The following is a 13,935-nucleotide window of genomic DNA, read 5'->3' as shown; positions in this document are numbered from 1 at the left end:
GCATCCAACAGCAGTTTGGTAAAGAGTGACATTAGCAGGATCGCCAGCATCATGTAGACTCAATTTCAAACCTGTTTCCATGGGAGTGGCAATAGGTTTGCAATCCTCAAGTCCAAACTTACATAGCAATGTCTCTATGTAACTTTTCTAACACAAGGCAATACCACCATCACACTGCTTAAACTGTATACCCAAGTAATGATGCAACAGCCCCAAATCTTTCATCTTGAAAGTAGCATTCAAATCAGCCTTAAATTCAGCAATATGTCTCTCATTTGGTCCAGTGATCAGCAAATCATCAACATAAAGAACCACAATGAGAAGTACATCACCCTCACGCTTTACATACAATGTGCTTTCTATTGGACTGTTACGAAAGCCTTGTTTGACCAAATGAGTGTCAGCTTTCTCATACCAAGCACGAGGAGATTGCTTCGACCCATACAAAGCCTTGTTACATTTGCACACTTTGTCCTCTTGTCCTTTTATGACAAAACCGCGAGGCTACGTTACATAAACTTCCTCAAATATGTCACCATTCAAGAAAGTAGTAACAATGTCTGATTGATGTACATCCCAACCAAAATGAGCTGCCAATGCACATAGAAAATGCAGAGTAGTCATACGACAAGTGAGAGCAAAAGTCTTTTCATAATCTATGCCTTTTTGTTGTGCATAACCCTTTGCAACAAGTCGAGCCTTATGGCGATCGATCTCACCATCCGGTTTGCGTTTCAACTTGTAAACCCACTTTGTACCAATGGCCTTTTTGCTAGGAGGCAAATCACATAAAGTCCATGTGTCATTCTCTATAAGTGCATCATATTCTGATTGCATGGCAGCCATCCAATTTTCTAAATTCTGTGCTTCATCAAAAGACAGAGGCTCCTCAACATCATGTAATCTAGACACAGCCAAAGCATAACAATGTGATGCATAAGATGCATGGCGAGAGCCTGAACAAGTACGACTTGACAAAGGTGCATCCAATTTACTGTCACGCAAAGTGTGCACCAGCCATTTTGGCATACCTCTAGCCTGCTCATTTTCAGCCCTTTCCTCATCAAGTACATCATGTACATCTGCATCAGTAATAGGCTGATCTAAAACATTTTCAAAAACCCCCATAGGCTGTACATTTGCCTCATTGGAACTTACATTCATATTTCCACCACTGAAAAGAGGCAACAAAGTGTCCTAAATGTCCTGTGAGCTTACATTACTGTCTCTAGTACATGACAACAAGGGCTGAACAGAGTCTTCCACAAACACTATCCTGAGAAACCAGAATGCGTTTTGTTTGCGGATGATACAACCTATAACCTTTGCTTTCAGCACTATAACCAAAAAAAATACATTTGACAGCCTTATCATCCAATTTTCTGCGCTGCACTTGTGGCACCAAAGCATATGCCAAACAGCCAAAAACATGCATGTTCTCAATAGAAGGTTTTCTATCATGCCATGCTTCATATGGAGTAATAGACTGCAAAGCTTTCGTAGGACACCTGTTAAGTACATAAGTGGCACACATAATGGCCTCAAGCCAAAAAGAATGCAGCAAAGCTTGAGTTTTGACCATACATCGTGCCATTTCCGTTAGTGACCTGTTTTTCCTCTCAGCAACACCATTTTGCCGAAGTGTATAAGGCATTGTACATTGGTGTTTTATCCCATGACTAGCCAGAAATGCATTAAATTCATGAGACATATACTCCCCCCCTCGATCGGAACGGAGGGTGCCCATAGTACATTTCGAGACATTTTGAGCCATAGCCAAAAATTGTTTGAAGCACATAAAAACTTCGGACTTTGCTTTAAGCGGAAATGCCCATGCATGCCTGGAGTAATCATCAATGAAAGTCACGAAGTACAGGTAATTTCTCGAGGACGGAGTTTGCATGGGCCCACAAACATCACTATGCACAAGCTGCAACCTACATGTGGCCTGAACTGAACCATCCTTTGGAAATTTAGAACGTTGCATCTTACCCAAAATACATCCTTCAAAAACATGTTTGACAGGTGCTTCAAGAGGTAACAAAGAAGCAACCATATCAGATTTCCGCAAACGTAGCAAGCTGGCAAAATTCAGATGACCAAAACGTGCATGCCAAAGTTTTGCATCTGAAATAGCCCTTGAATCTGCAACAACATTTGCAAAAAAATTTCTACACTTGTCATACAAAGTGAGCTTATACAGCCCACGGCACAAAAGGCTAGAGGCAACAAGTTCATCACCAAAACTAAGATCATGAACTGTACTTCTGTCATCCACAAATTTGACTACAAGTCCAAGTCTAGCAAGTGCGGATACATACAAGATATTATTCTTGATCCCAGGTACATAAAGTGCATCAACAAGTGTGAAGGAACTGCCATTAGCAGCAGTGAGCACAATCTTTCCAACTCCCTGAACTGGATAAGAGGCGTTGTTGGCACAAGTGACAGAATTCCCATGAGGGGCAGACTCAAGAGAGGTAAACAATTCATGATGTAAGGTAAAGTGCTTTGTAGAACCACTGTCGAAATACCACACATGTGAATCTGCAGCAACTGACAAGCATGCATCATGGACAGCAGGATTGTAAGTGCACTCTGCCCTAAAAGCCCATTCTGCATCAACATCAGCAACACAGTCTTCTTTCACAGAAGACTCAACAATGGCTGCATTTGTAGTGGAACCAGCATTTGCAGTGGAACCACCCTCTTTCTTCTTAGCCTCTTTGGCCTTTAACTTAGGACACAACTTGATCAAGTGATCATTGGCTTTACAATAATGGCAACACATCTTCTTTTTGCACTTATCACCAAAATTTCCAGATGAAGTACTGCCAGCAGAAGCATTAGGAACATAATTTTTTCCACTCGCAGTAGAACCATAAGAAGTGGTTGCACTACTGTTACCACTCTTTCTTTGAGAAGCAATAAAAGCCTGTTCAACTCCACGCTGCCTAGTCCTATTTTTTCTAGAAAGTGACTCTTGCAACAGCAATGTGCATAATGCATCAAACTTGACAAGTTCAGGATTTCCTTGGGTCATCAGTCTCCAAGTACTAGCAAAAGTCTGGTAGGAATCTGGTAAGGCATCAAGAACAGTCTGCACAAGGGAACTGTCTGAAATGACTTCACCTGCAGAAATAAGTTGCTCATTGATATCCTTGACACTAGCAAGGAAAGTTTCCATATCATCTTCCTCATGCATAATCTTCGACTCCAGCTCTTTACGCAGCAAAGCAATTTTAGCCTCATTGCGGCTTGCATAAAGACCTGCTAAAATATCCCAAGCCTGTTTTGCAAATTTTGCTGAACGGATGTGAGGAACAATGGTGCGCTTCACAGACAACACAATCAATGCATGAGCCTGCGCATCCTTAACATCCCAACGAGCTTGTTCTGCAGTAGGCAAAACAACTCTAACAGCTGCAATCCTTGCAACAAGACCTGCAACATCCTCAACATCGCCTACTTCCTCAGAACCAGGACGTACATCAATGCCCTGCACAAAGTTCCAGACACCCTTTGACACAAGAACATGTTGCATCATATAAGCCCACATAGGGTAGTTGTCCCCATCCAACCTGTCCTCAGCAGGAAACAAGCTTGGAGAGAAACGCACACAGCTTGGAGAAGACGAAGGAAGCTCAAGGCACACAATAGAGAGTGTATTACTTGGTGTGCAATGGAAAGATAGATAGCCCTAGAGTGATGGGCGTATATACAATGCACTTGGGAAAAAACCTCCTAAAGAGGGAAAAAATGCCCCAGCGGTCCTAGTGTGTTCACACACATCACTACCACATGTATATGGTAACAGAAGCTGATTGAAGAGTGAAGTGCAAATGTTTTTGTTGATAAGTCAACAATTCCAGATTTTTTCAAAGATGTTTCAATTGGTTCAAGGACATCTGCTTGAAATGGAGACCATGAAGAAGAAGAATCAAATGGATGAAGCTTTGGATGTAGCCTTAGATGTGATATACGACAAGAGGCGAGTCTTCGATGGTTATGATCCAAAGGGCTACCTAGAGTGCTATGAGTTGGAAACCAAGCTAAGAAGGATACCAAAAGACTTAATGATCAAATCCTTTGAGAAATAGTGAGCTCAAATTTGAAGAAGCAAATTCAAGAGGTTACCAAAGCCTGCAACGATGATTAGGAATGCTTCAAAGAAGCTATTGTACAAGCAAGTTATGAGCATTATGCAAGCTATCAAGAACAAAGTCCAAGTCTACCAAACTACACAGATATTCCAGGACAAGTACGATCAAAATTAGAAGTTGTGATTGATGAGTGTATTGTACAAGATACTACCTTCTTGCAGGCTAATGATGAAGATATAGTTGAAGCTGTGTATGAAAAGCTGGGTTTAGCAGATGCCTTGCATGAAGTAGAATTCTTTGAGGGTGAGGCTCTACAACCTCAAGATACACAGGGTGAATTTTGCAAAGAACCTATACATGCAATATAGGAGTAAAAGAAATCCGGGGATCAAAACAAAGAATTGGCTGAAGCTCAAGAAGAAATTGTGCACGTGAATGAGTGCAACCATATTCAAGTAGATATGCATGAAGGTTCGATTTCAATTTGATACGTTTACTACCGACTCAAAAGTAGAGCAAATTGTTTTTGGTACAAATTCTACCATAGAGTTGATTGATGACACAAATGTCATAGGTCAAAGCAAGGCTGCAAATGAGATCCATAGGACCATGGATTTGGATCTACCAGATTTACCAAATTTGGATATAACAAATTTTGAGGACTTGGTTAAGGAAGAGTATGTATTTGAAGCTCTACAAAATGTTGATTCAGAGGGGATGCTGACTCCTTCATTGACAAGTTGTTGTGATGTCGAGCTACCAAAGTGGAAAACTGATCTTAAATGTAATAATGATGTTTCGGAGGGGATACAGACTCCTTCTTTGACAAGTTTTTGTGACCCAGAGCTATCGATGTGGCAAATGTTGGAGCTATATAGAGAGCCCACACTTATGCTATATATAGCTAGGAGTCCCCACCATATATGTGTACTCAGTGTCTGCTCTCCACACACTTTGGCGATTGCATATGATGGTGTCGTCTCTCTCTCTTCTCATCTCATGTCTCATCTCTAATCCAACATGGTATCAGAGCTCAATTGTGATTAGCCCTAGTGTGCAAGGCAACATGTTGTGGTCACAAAAACAGTCTCACAACATCGAGCAGCTAAGTTGATTTTCATGTTTTCTATTATTTCCTTGCGTGTATGACAATAGATACAGAGAAGAACGTAAGTATAAGTGCTTTGTATAATGTGCTTTAGCGAAAGATTGTAGTAGGAGGATGCCTTGCATCATGGTGTTTTTGTGTAGCAAAGTTTCAAGCAGAATCTAAAGAAGGTGTGTATTCACAATAGCCTCTATAGTAGCACCTTTAGGTGATTGAGGAAGACTATATGAAGTTTTTTTTTTTTTTTTTGCGACCACAAGCGTTCTTGTGAGGCAACACCAACCGATGTGTGTGTGTAAAACCAGTTTGCTTGTGTTGCCTCTTTTTCTTGGTCAAAAAACAGGGACGAGGATGTTTCCAAGCTTGTCAGATTTGAAAAGTTTCATTCGGCAGGAACCCTCCAGGCTGTAGACTCACCGGGCAGTCGGCCCTTCAACTGCACTTGCTCTTCCTCTACACGCAACTGGCGATGGTGCTCATATGCATGCAATCAAATGCTTTTGACTTACTTTATTCAACTGGTCATGTCCCTCATCGACTGTTTTTGACTTGCTTTATTTAACTGGTTACACCCCAATTTAGCACCACAACCTTTAATTTCAGAGCATCAATAATGTACGCTAGGCTATTATTAGTGCTACTTCTAACTCGTTGCTCGTATTCTATATATATATTAGAGATCCCTCTTCTCCCTCCAATAAAAAAACCTCCGTGTGCTTCGAGTGTTGTGTCTTCTGACCTCTTCTCCCATTTTTCGCGCTGCCTTGTGGAGGAAGTGAGGAGTGCGCATGGCCAGCACAAGAACAAACAAATTATCAAACTGTCAGCTACATGGGAATTAAGCAATTGGTCAGTTTTGATCCATGGCTATTCTTCGCACCTCGTTTTTTTACAATGTTTGAAGGCGATGCCTTTTTCTCTGCGATACATACATATTTACGAGGCAATAGAGACTATTTCAAAGGCATTGTCAAGGGTGTTACCGTTGCTAACAAGAATATCCACTTTTATGTTTGCTTCATAGTGGTTTTCCTACTCGTTAATCGCAAAGAAATGGCAGCACAACTAATTCGGTAACTCTGAGTGTTAGTTGTATTAATTGATGAATATCGGAGTAATTTCTAGGTTGGCCTGATGTTTGATGTCAATTTAAGAAAGAGGAAAGACTGACAAATGTTCATATTATCCCTCTATTAATGATTATTTCAGATGGGAGTTTGCTATTATTCTAGTTTTTGATCCTTGTTGGTCGTTCTAGCTGGAAATACATATGATTTTCACATAAGTAATTGTACATGATTATTTTGTTGATGAGGGTACAACGTGGATCTATGGTATTTTGAGCTACAATATGGTAGCAACGTGGATCCATATTGTCAGGTTTTCTTTGCTTTGAAGCATCTCTAATTCCATGGTACGTGAAGCCATGATGATTATTACTAGTTCAAAGTTTCTATTTGTTGAAAGTGTCTTTGATGACATGGTACGCAAATCCATGATGATGATTCCTAGTTCAAAGTTTTTTCTAAGCGTCTCCAATGCCATAGTACGTAAATCCATGATGATGATTGTTGTGACTTGAGATCTTGAGGGCCCCAATATGTTTATTACATGCTGGATTTGTGTGCACATGTGATTACATTGATATTACGTTTGTTTCTATGTCGTATGCACATGTGATTGCATCAAGATGACGTTTACTTCTATGTCATCTCTAGAGTGGCGTCACGAACTGTCTCCAAGGACAATGTGATGTGATTATTTATAACCTTTACATCTCGATATGTTTCTTGAGTTGTTGTTGTCAACATGATAAAAATCAAACATCAAGAAGCACATACAAGGGATCAAAGACGCTAAAGCTCCTGCAATTTAAACCTTCACTTTGTGTGGATTAGAATTTTTTTTGAGCCTTTATGGCCTTTTTTGTATATTAATGAGTGATGTTGCTCCTTGAGAATATATTTTGTAAATTTTAAAATTTATTAATACAATAGTGCATCTATATAGTGTTGTGGGTTTTTCCCTTGTACCGCCAAGGGTTTTTTCATCCACAATTAGGGACTCCTATTTGAGCGGGGATGTTGGATCTATATAGAGAGCCCACACTTATGTTATATATAGCCAGGAGTCCCCACTATATATGTGTACTAAGTGTGTGCTCTCCACACACTTTGGGGATCTCATATGATGGTGTCATCTCTCTCTCTCTTCTCGTCTCGTGTCTCGTCTTCAATTCAACAGCAAACCGATCTTGAATTTGCTAATGATAGAGGGGGAGCAAGATTCTTCTTTATCAAGGATTTGTCACAGAAGGCTCACACTATGGAATAATGATCATGAACTTGATGATGCTGATTCAGAGGGGGGTGCATACCGAAGTGCAATCTCTTGGTGTTCAATATGATTGATTTCATTGTGTCGATGATACAGATAGGGCATTACATGAAATTTTCAATCTGCATGTTGAACTTTGTGCTAAAGAAGTGCAAAGATATTTGGATGAGGCTGAAAGGCTTGAAGAGCAGTCTACATCAGATGTGTGTAGTATGCATGTCACATGTGAAAATCTTAGTTTATAGCAACCTGAGATGTGCAGGATGGAGGAACCTTCTGAAGCGGTGGACCTAGATCTTATGTGCTTATTAGACAAAGATTTGGAAGGATTCTCAAATACAGATGCTAAGGTTACCAATCAATCTAGATTCATGCATGAGAAAGTTTGTTCAAATACAACTGATGATGACCTTATGCAATTGTTGGATGATGCTCTACCCAATTATGAGCCTCTACAAGATAGAGAATTGTTTTCTGATATATCTTGCAATCCTAATGAAATGTATTTATATATGCATGATTGGGATTCCAATAATAGTGAGAGTGAAGGTGCACTACCAATGATTTTACCCATGATTGATGATCGACATTTGGATGAGCCAGTTGCACAGGAGATATGGTAGTATCTAGTGATACTTGATGCAATATGGGATCTGATGTTACCCTATGATGTAGGGGATTTTGAGCTAGCTTTTGACCCAGGAGGGGATAGAGATATGCATGGTCCGGGGCAATTTACTTATATGCCATACGATCCATGCGGTTTTCATGAAGATTTGTGGGTTAATTCATGTTTATGCTCTACTGATTGGAAATTCTTGTATTTTCCCTATGATCCTGGAGGATGGTGCAATGTTTTTAAAGGAATTCTCACAAAGGGAAAAATGATTGGTTTCCCATTTGATCCTGGAGGCTACTGAAGTGCAAGTTGCATATCTAAAGAGTACTAGTTATCGTTTGTAGTAGGTTGCATGGTACAAGGTTTTGGTTTCTAGACTATGCTAAGTCAGAAGATTTTTTGGTTATGCGTTTAGTAAGATTACATGGCTGGCTTCTAGTTGACTTCTTTGGATAATTGATGAAGTATCTTCATATCTTTTGAGTTGGTTCTGCTACCAAAACTTGAAGTAATGGACTTGATGGCCATTTCGTGTGCAGATAGAGTAAGGCATACTTGATCTTGACACGGTTCTTTAAAGCGAGCTTAATGGTCAAGACGTGTGCATCATTAACTGTAGCACTTGAGTCTGGCAGGGTTCACTAAATAGGTTTCCATAATTGAATGCTTTGGAGATACAACAGATATTGTTCAAAGATTTTTGATGGGCCGCAACCAAATGATTAATCTAGAACATTGAGATAGGGTATAATCCTTATATTATTTTTTAAATCTTTACCGTTACGTGAGTTTGATGATGAAAAAGAGCTTAAGGTACCTATAACAAATGTAGGTTGAAGTGCATTTTTGACACAGACCAAAGGCTATGTAGGTTTCGAAGGGGTGGATGTCATGTAGCTCCGCTCCCATGCTAAGAAAGATACCAAGAAGATGCACATTGAGATTAATAGAAGCTTACCTAATCCTTGATCAGTGTTCAGGGCTTGCTACTAACAAGCTATTTGTACGGTTAATGCATGCCAAATGTGGCTTTCGAGAGCCAGTAATACTAGCCCCAGTACTGCCAGTTCTAGTGTCATTGTCTCCAGTTCTGGAGTCTCGAGTATTAGAGTATCTTGAGAGCCTATATCTTGAGTTCTAGTATATGCAGTCTTGAAAATCAGTGGTGCAGTTATTCTAGCGCTAGTGTCGAGAACCAGTATTATCGGGAGCCAGCATTTCCACTTCCCGTGACCAATGTTTATAGTGTTCAATATTAGAGTGTCTCAAGCATCAGAGTCTCGAGAGTTAGTAATGCCAATATTTCTAGTTCCTGTGACGAGTGTTTCTAGTGTTCAATATTAGAGTGTCTCAAGTGTCAGAGTCTCAAGAGTCAGTGGTGTGGTCATTCCAACACAAGCTTCACCAGTGACGAGTGTTGAGTGTCTAGCACCAGTATTATTGGGAGCTAGCATTTCCAATTCCTATGACCAGTGTTTTCGTGTTCAGTATTAGAGTGTCTCGAGGAAGAGGCTAAAAATAGAGGATCGAACACGCTTTAAAGAGAGTTTTTTTGGACAGAGTGAGGGAGTCTTTTTTGGTCAGAGATGAAGAAAACATGCGTGCATGAGTAATAAGTTGCCTCTCTCTCTCTCTCTCTCTCTCTCTCTCTCTCTCTCTCTCTCTCTCTCTCTCTCTCTCTCTCTCTCTCTCTCTCTCTCTCTCTCTCTCTTTCTCTCATGGAGATGAAGGAAGAGGACGCTTTCAGACTTGAACGTTGTAGAATCCAAGGGAAGTTGAAGAAAATTTCCATCAGCATCATTAGCTAGAGATTGATTAAATATCCAAAAAAGTCTCAGTGCCGTTAACGACTCGCTTAATCTTGTAAAAGGGAGCTTAAACTCCTAGTTTTTTAGTGGATCCGAGGGACGGTGTTGCTAACAACCTGCCTTGGCTATCGATTAAGTTGTACTCAATCATTACTCAATTAATTGATGATTACAATGATTACCAGGTCTTTTAGTAGTTGATGTTTTCTTTGTTTCAGACCTCCCACAGGCAGAGACCAGACACCTTCCCGGCTCACGTTTTGAACACATATCCCCCGACAGTGCATCCACGCATACACGCAATCACATTGGTTCTAGAATCGTCATCCTTTGAGTTGTGCCACGTGGTTTGGTGAATGCAAGGTGACTCGTATATTTCAAGTTCCATCATTTGAGCTTATTTGAGAAAGTGGTTAGTGTGTTTTCATTGCCATGTTTCTTATTCATTGTAAGAGGGTTTTGTGATGAGAGGTTTTCCATACCCTAAGACAATGCGTGTGTGCTAGCAATGTTTACCATCCACTAATTGTTGTTTTAGTTTATGCAAGCTCCGTGATATTGTGATACTAAACAACCTTATCTTGCAAGTTGTCAATCAGGTATTTGCACAAATCCATTCTTCTCACTCTCTCTTCCCTTTGCTTTGGCTCTCTCTTGCGCCATTTGGTGTGTCTTGGTGTGAGATTACTTCTGTATGTTTTGTTGCACCTCCTCTTGGTCATGAAAAAATCTCTCTTGCATCCTAGTTTGCATCCTATAACTATGTGGTGCCCCTTCACTTGTTGGTTGTGGGTTTGTTGTTGCTTTCTCTTTCTTGTGGTTTCCCAAGCCTCAATAGAGCACCACGGGAGCCTTGAGGGGTGTTCAAAGGTCACCTCTCTTGGTGCCCACTTCGAACTGCCTTAAACATGTTGTTGGACCCCTCTGATAGGATTGGAGATAGTGATGCTATTGTACACGGGGCTGAGTTTGATGCTTGGGAGAGTCTATGTATGCACCCAGATGGAAATACTGTCCATCTATGTGGTTCTTTCCTCCTTCCTCCTCGTGATTGAGCCCCCATTGTATATATTTCCTTTTCTCACTCGGAGAGTCTCCCCTTGTTGTTGATGTAGCCCTCTCTAGTAGAGGTGGTTGTAGGCCAATGGACAGTTTTATTAACTAATGGAAGAATCTCTTTCTCAAAAAGAAAAAATGAACATGAGGGTTTTATATAAGGAGGATTCATTCTCGATGCTATCATTACTTCATGGGAAGGCTTGGAGTATGCTAAAGAAATAAATCAAGAGTGTAACTTGTTTTAAATTGTGGAGAAGCCTATGATAGAAATGAGTGGGACTTCATCTTTTAGTGTCTACAAGACATGGGCCTTGGAAGAAAGTTCATCAAAATCTTTTCACATTTTATTTGGAAATGTTGGGGCATAGGTGGGTGGTGCCAATGGAGTCCTTACTTTTCTGCTTCACTTAAGACCTTCAGAGTATAAACATTAGGAAAAATATGAACCCTTTGGGATTAAGGTTAATTAGAGGCCATCCAATAGGAAGAGAGTGGTGGACACTCTCTATACCCTCAAAAAAGTAGGGGGACAAGATAGCTTTACACCTCTTAATGGCCTCTTACATAGTGAGAAGGTAAGGGAGATGGCTTGGGGAAAGGGATTTGGGGGGGGGTGAGGGGGGGCACTTTGACCTCTTTCCCCCCACTTTTTGGCACGGATTTAGAAATATACTAAAAATTTGAAATTTTAATAAAAATTCAAATTTCAAAATTTCTTGCTTTAAAAGGCCCCTAAACCTATTTCATGGTCAAAAAAGCCTTTTTGACCTCCAAAAGTAGAAAACGTGTACTAAAAAATCCAAAAATTTAAAAACATCATTTTCACCCTCCAAAGTCTTTTTAAACCTATTCTATAGCTAAAAAGTGATTTTCTCTTTCCACAAACCCTTTTTCAAGCTCTCCATTGTTGCAACAACCACATGCACCCCTTATAGTCTAACATTATCTCTCTGTTAGGTTTCTCCCACCTCCATTGTAGCACCAAGCAAGCTCCTCCCCCATCTCTTCTCCATGACCACCACATATTTTCACACCAAGCTAGCTCCTCTCCCTTCTATCACCTCCATCACAACATGAAACAAAATTGTCCTCCTTATACTCTCATTCACTCACACTACATGGAAACCTCTACTCCCAAAGGTGACAAAAGCATGAGCTCACATGAATTTCATACCACAACAACAGGAGGTGAATGGTGAGTGAGCATTGCAAGGGTTCACCTCCAACATAAAGATAGAATGGTAAGAAAATTACCCTTATAGGTTACATTCATAGCTTAACATCATATTCTCCATCTTTAAGTTTATCATATTAGAGACAGTCAACTTCTTTATGTATTTCAATGTTTAGGGCTTCACACCTCATAACATTGAGTGTGCTATTTTTTTGATGGCTTTGGTGCGCCATCTAGGATTTCATATCATGTGATTGAGTCTCACAATGTATGTAAGTTATGTTATCTACGTAGAGTTATCAAAGATTATCCTTCTAATTTCTTCTTTGTATAGTTTTCACTAGATTATTAGAATGACATATTTTGTACTTTATAACTTTGTGCTCACAAAATCTGGTGTTTACTTACAAACTCAACTTGTTTATAGAGGACATGGGAAAGCAGCCATGTGCAAAGATGGAAAACACTCTATTCTTGCTCCTCGAGGAACCTTTCGCTACCATGTTAAAAGATTTTGATAAGACTAGTAGGATTTTTGTAGAATCTTGAACCAATAGGTACTCTCTAGGAGCTCTTAGAAAAGCCCTCCATAAAGTACTACCATCTTCCCTAGTGTCATAGACACACACATAATCAAGTGTATATGAATCTCTAAATGAGGAAGACAAATACATGTAAGAGAAGCTTCACAAAAACAACATTATCTCCCTTTGTAATTTTTCATGAGGTTGGATTCCCCATTTTGGTGCAATGTAAATGTTTTTTTTAAAAATGGTATTGTATTGAGTGAGAGTATTTAATTTAGGTTACTAGAGTTTTATATAGATTTGAGAAATATTGTTGGTTTGCCTCTAAGATGTTTCAAGTCTCAAGTCTTAATCACTCCACCATGAAGAAATTCAGACAATATTTTGATTTCAGTTTAATTATTAGTGGTTATTCTTATTAAAGTAGATCATAACCTTTGTCAAGATGTTGTCATTTGGGGATGTTGAATATATTTTGCTTCATTAGCAATGTTTTACAAGTTGAGAAAGCCAAATTTTGGCTTTCCAACATATTATTGTTTCCATACTAGTATGCCTATGCCAAGATTGACTTATAGAAATGACAACTTGTGATGGAGGTGTCGATGTATAGCGGTGATTGATAGGTGAACAATTAACTTATGATTGATTCATGTTTCAATATACATATATTGTAAAGCCTTCTAGTTTCCACCTTTTTTGAGTAGTGTTGACAAGTGTCAAATCTTCTTAAATATCCCTATTGATTGGCTATTGGTAGCTATTTCTTTGATATTGCTAAAGATGATACCAATAGCTATAACCTTGATATTGCTAAAGATGATACCAATAGCTATAACCTTGTGAACTTAATTGTTAAATTGTGGATTTGGCTTGTACTATGTAGCTCATTTGGATAGAGAAAGTGTAAACATAAATTATAGATACATACATTGTCAACATAGAGATATATACATGCCTATGTAAAATGCTAATCAAGAAAACTTTGGTTGGATACTATTATAATAGAGGTCACATGTGGTTTCAATACCAAAGAAATGCCTTTACAAAGAATTGCTAAGAACAGAGGGGATGGACACAAGGAAGTAAAAATTGGCTCCTTATTTTTGTAGTGCTTAATGTTTATTGCACAACATTTGTGAGGCCTTTGACCCTCCTTTGAACACATAGCAAAATGGGTGGGTCTTGCTTTGAGTACAT

This window comes from Adiantum capillus-veneris, chromosome 20, assembly GCF_014529385.1.
Source record: "Adiantum capillus-veneris isolate H3 chromosome 20, ASM1452938v2, whole genome shotgun sequence".
Taxonomy (NCBI): domain Eukaryota; kingdom Viridiplantae; phylum Streptophyta; class Polypodiopsida; order Polypodiales; family Pteridaceae; genus Adiantum; species Adiantum capillus-veneris.
Note: the sequence above shows the minus strand (reverse complement) of the source record.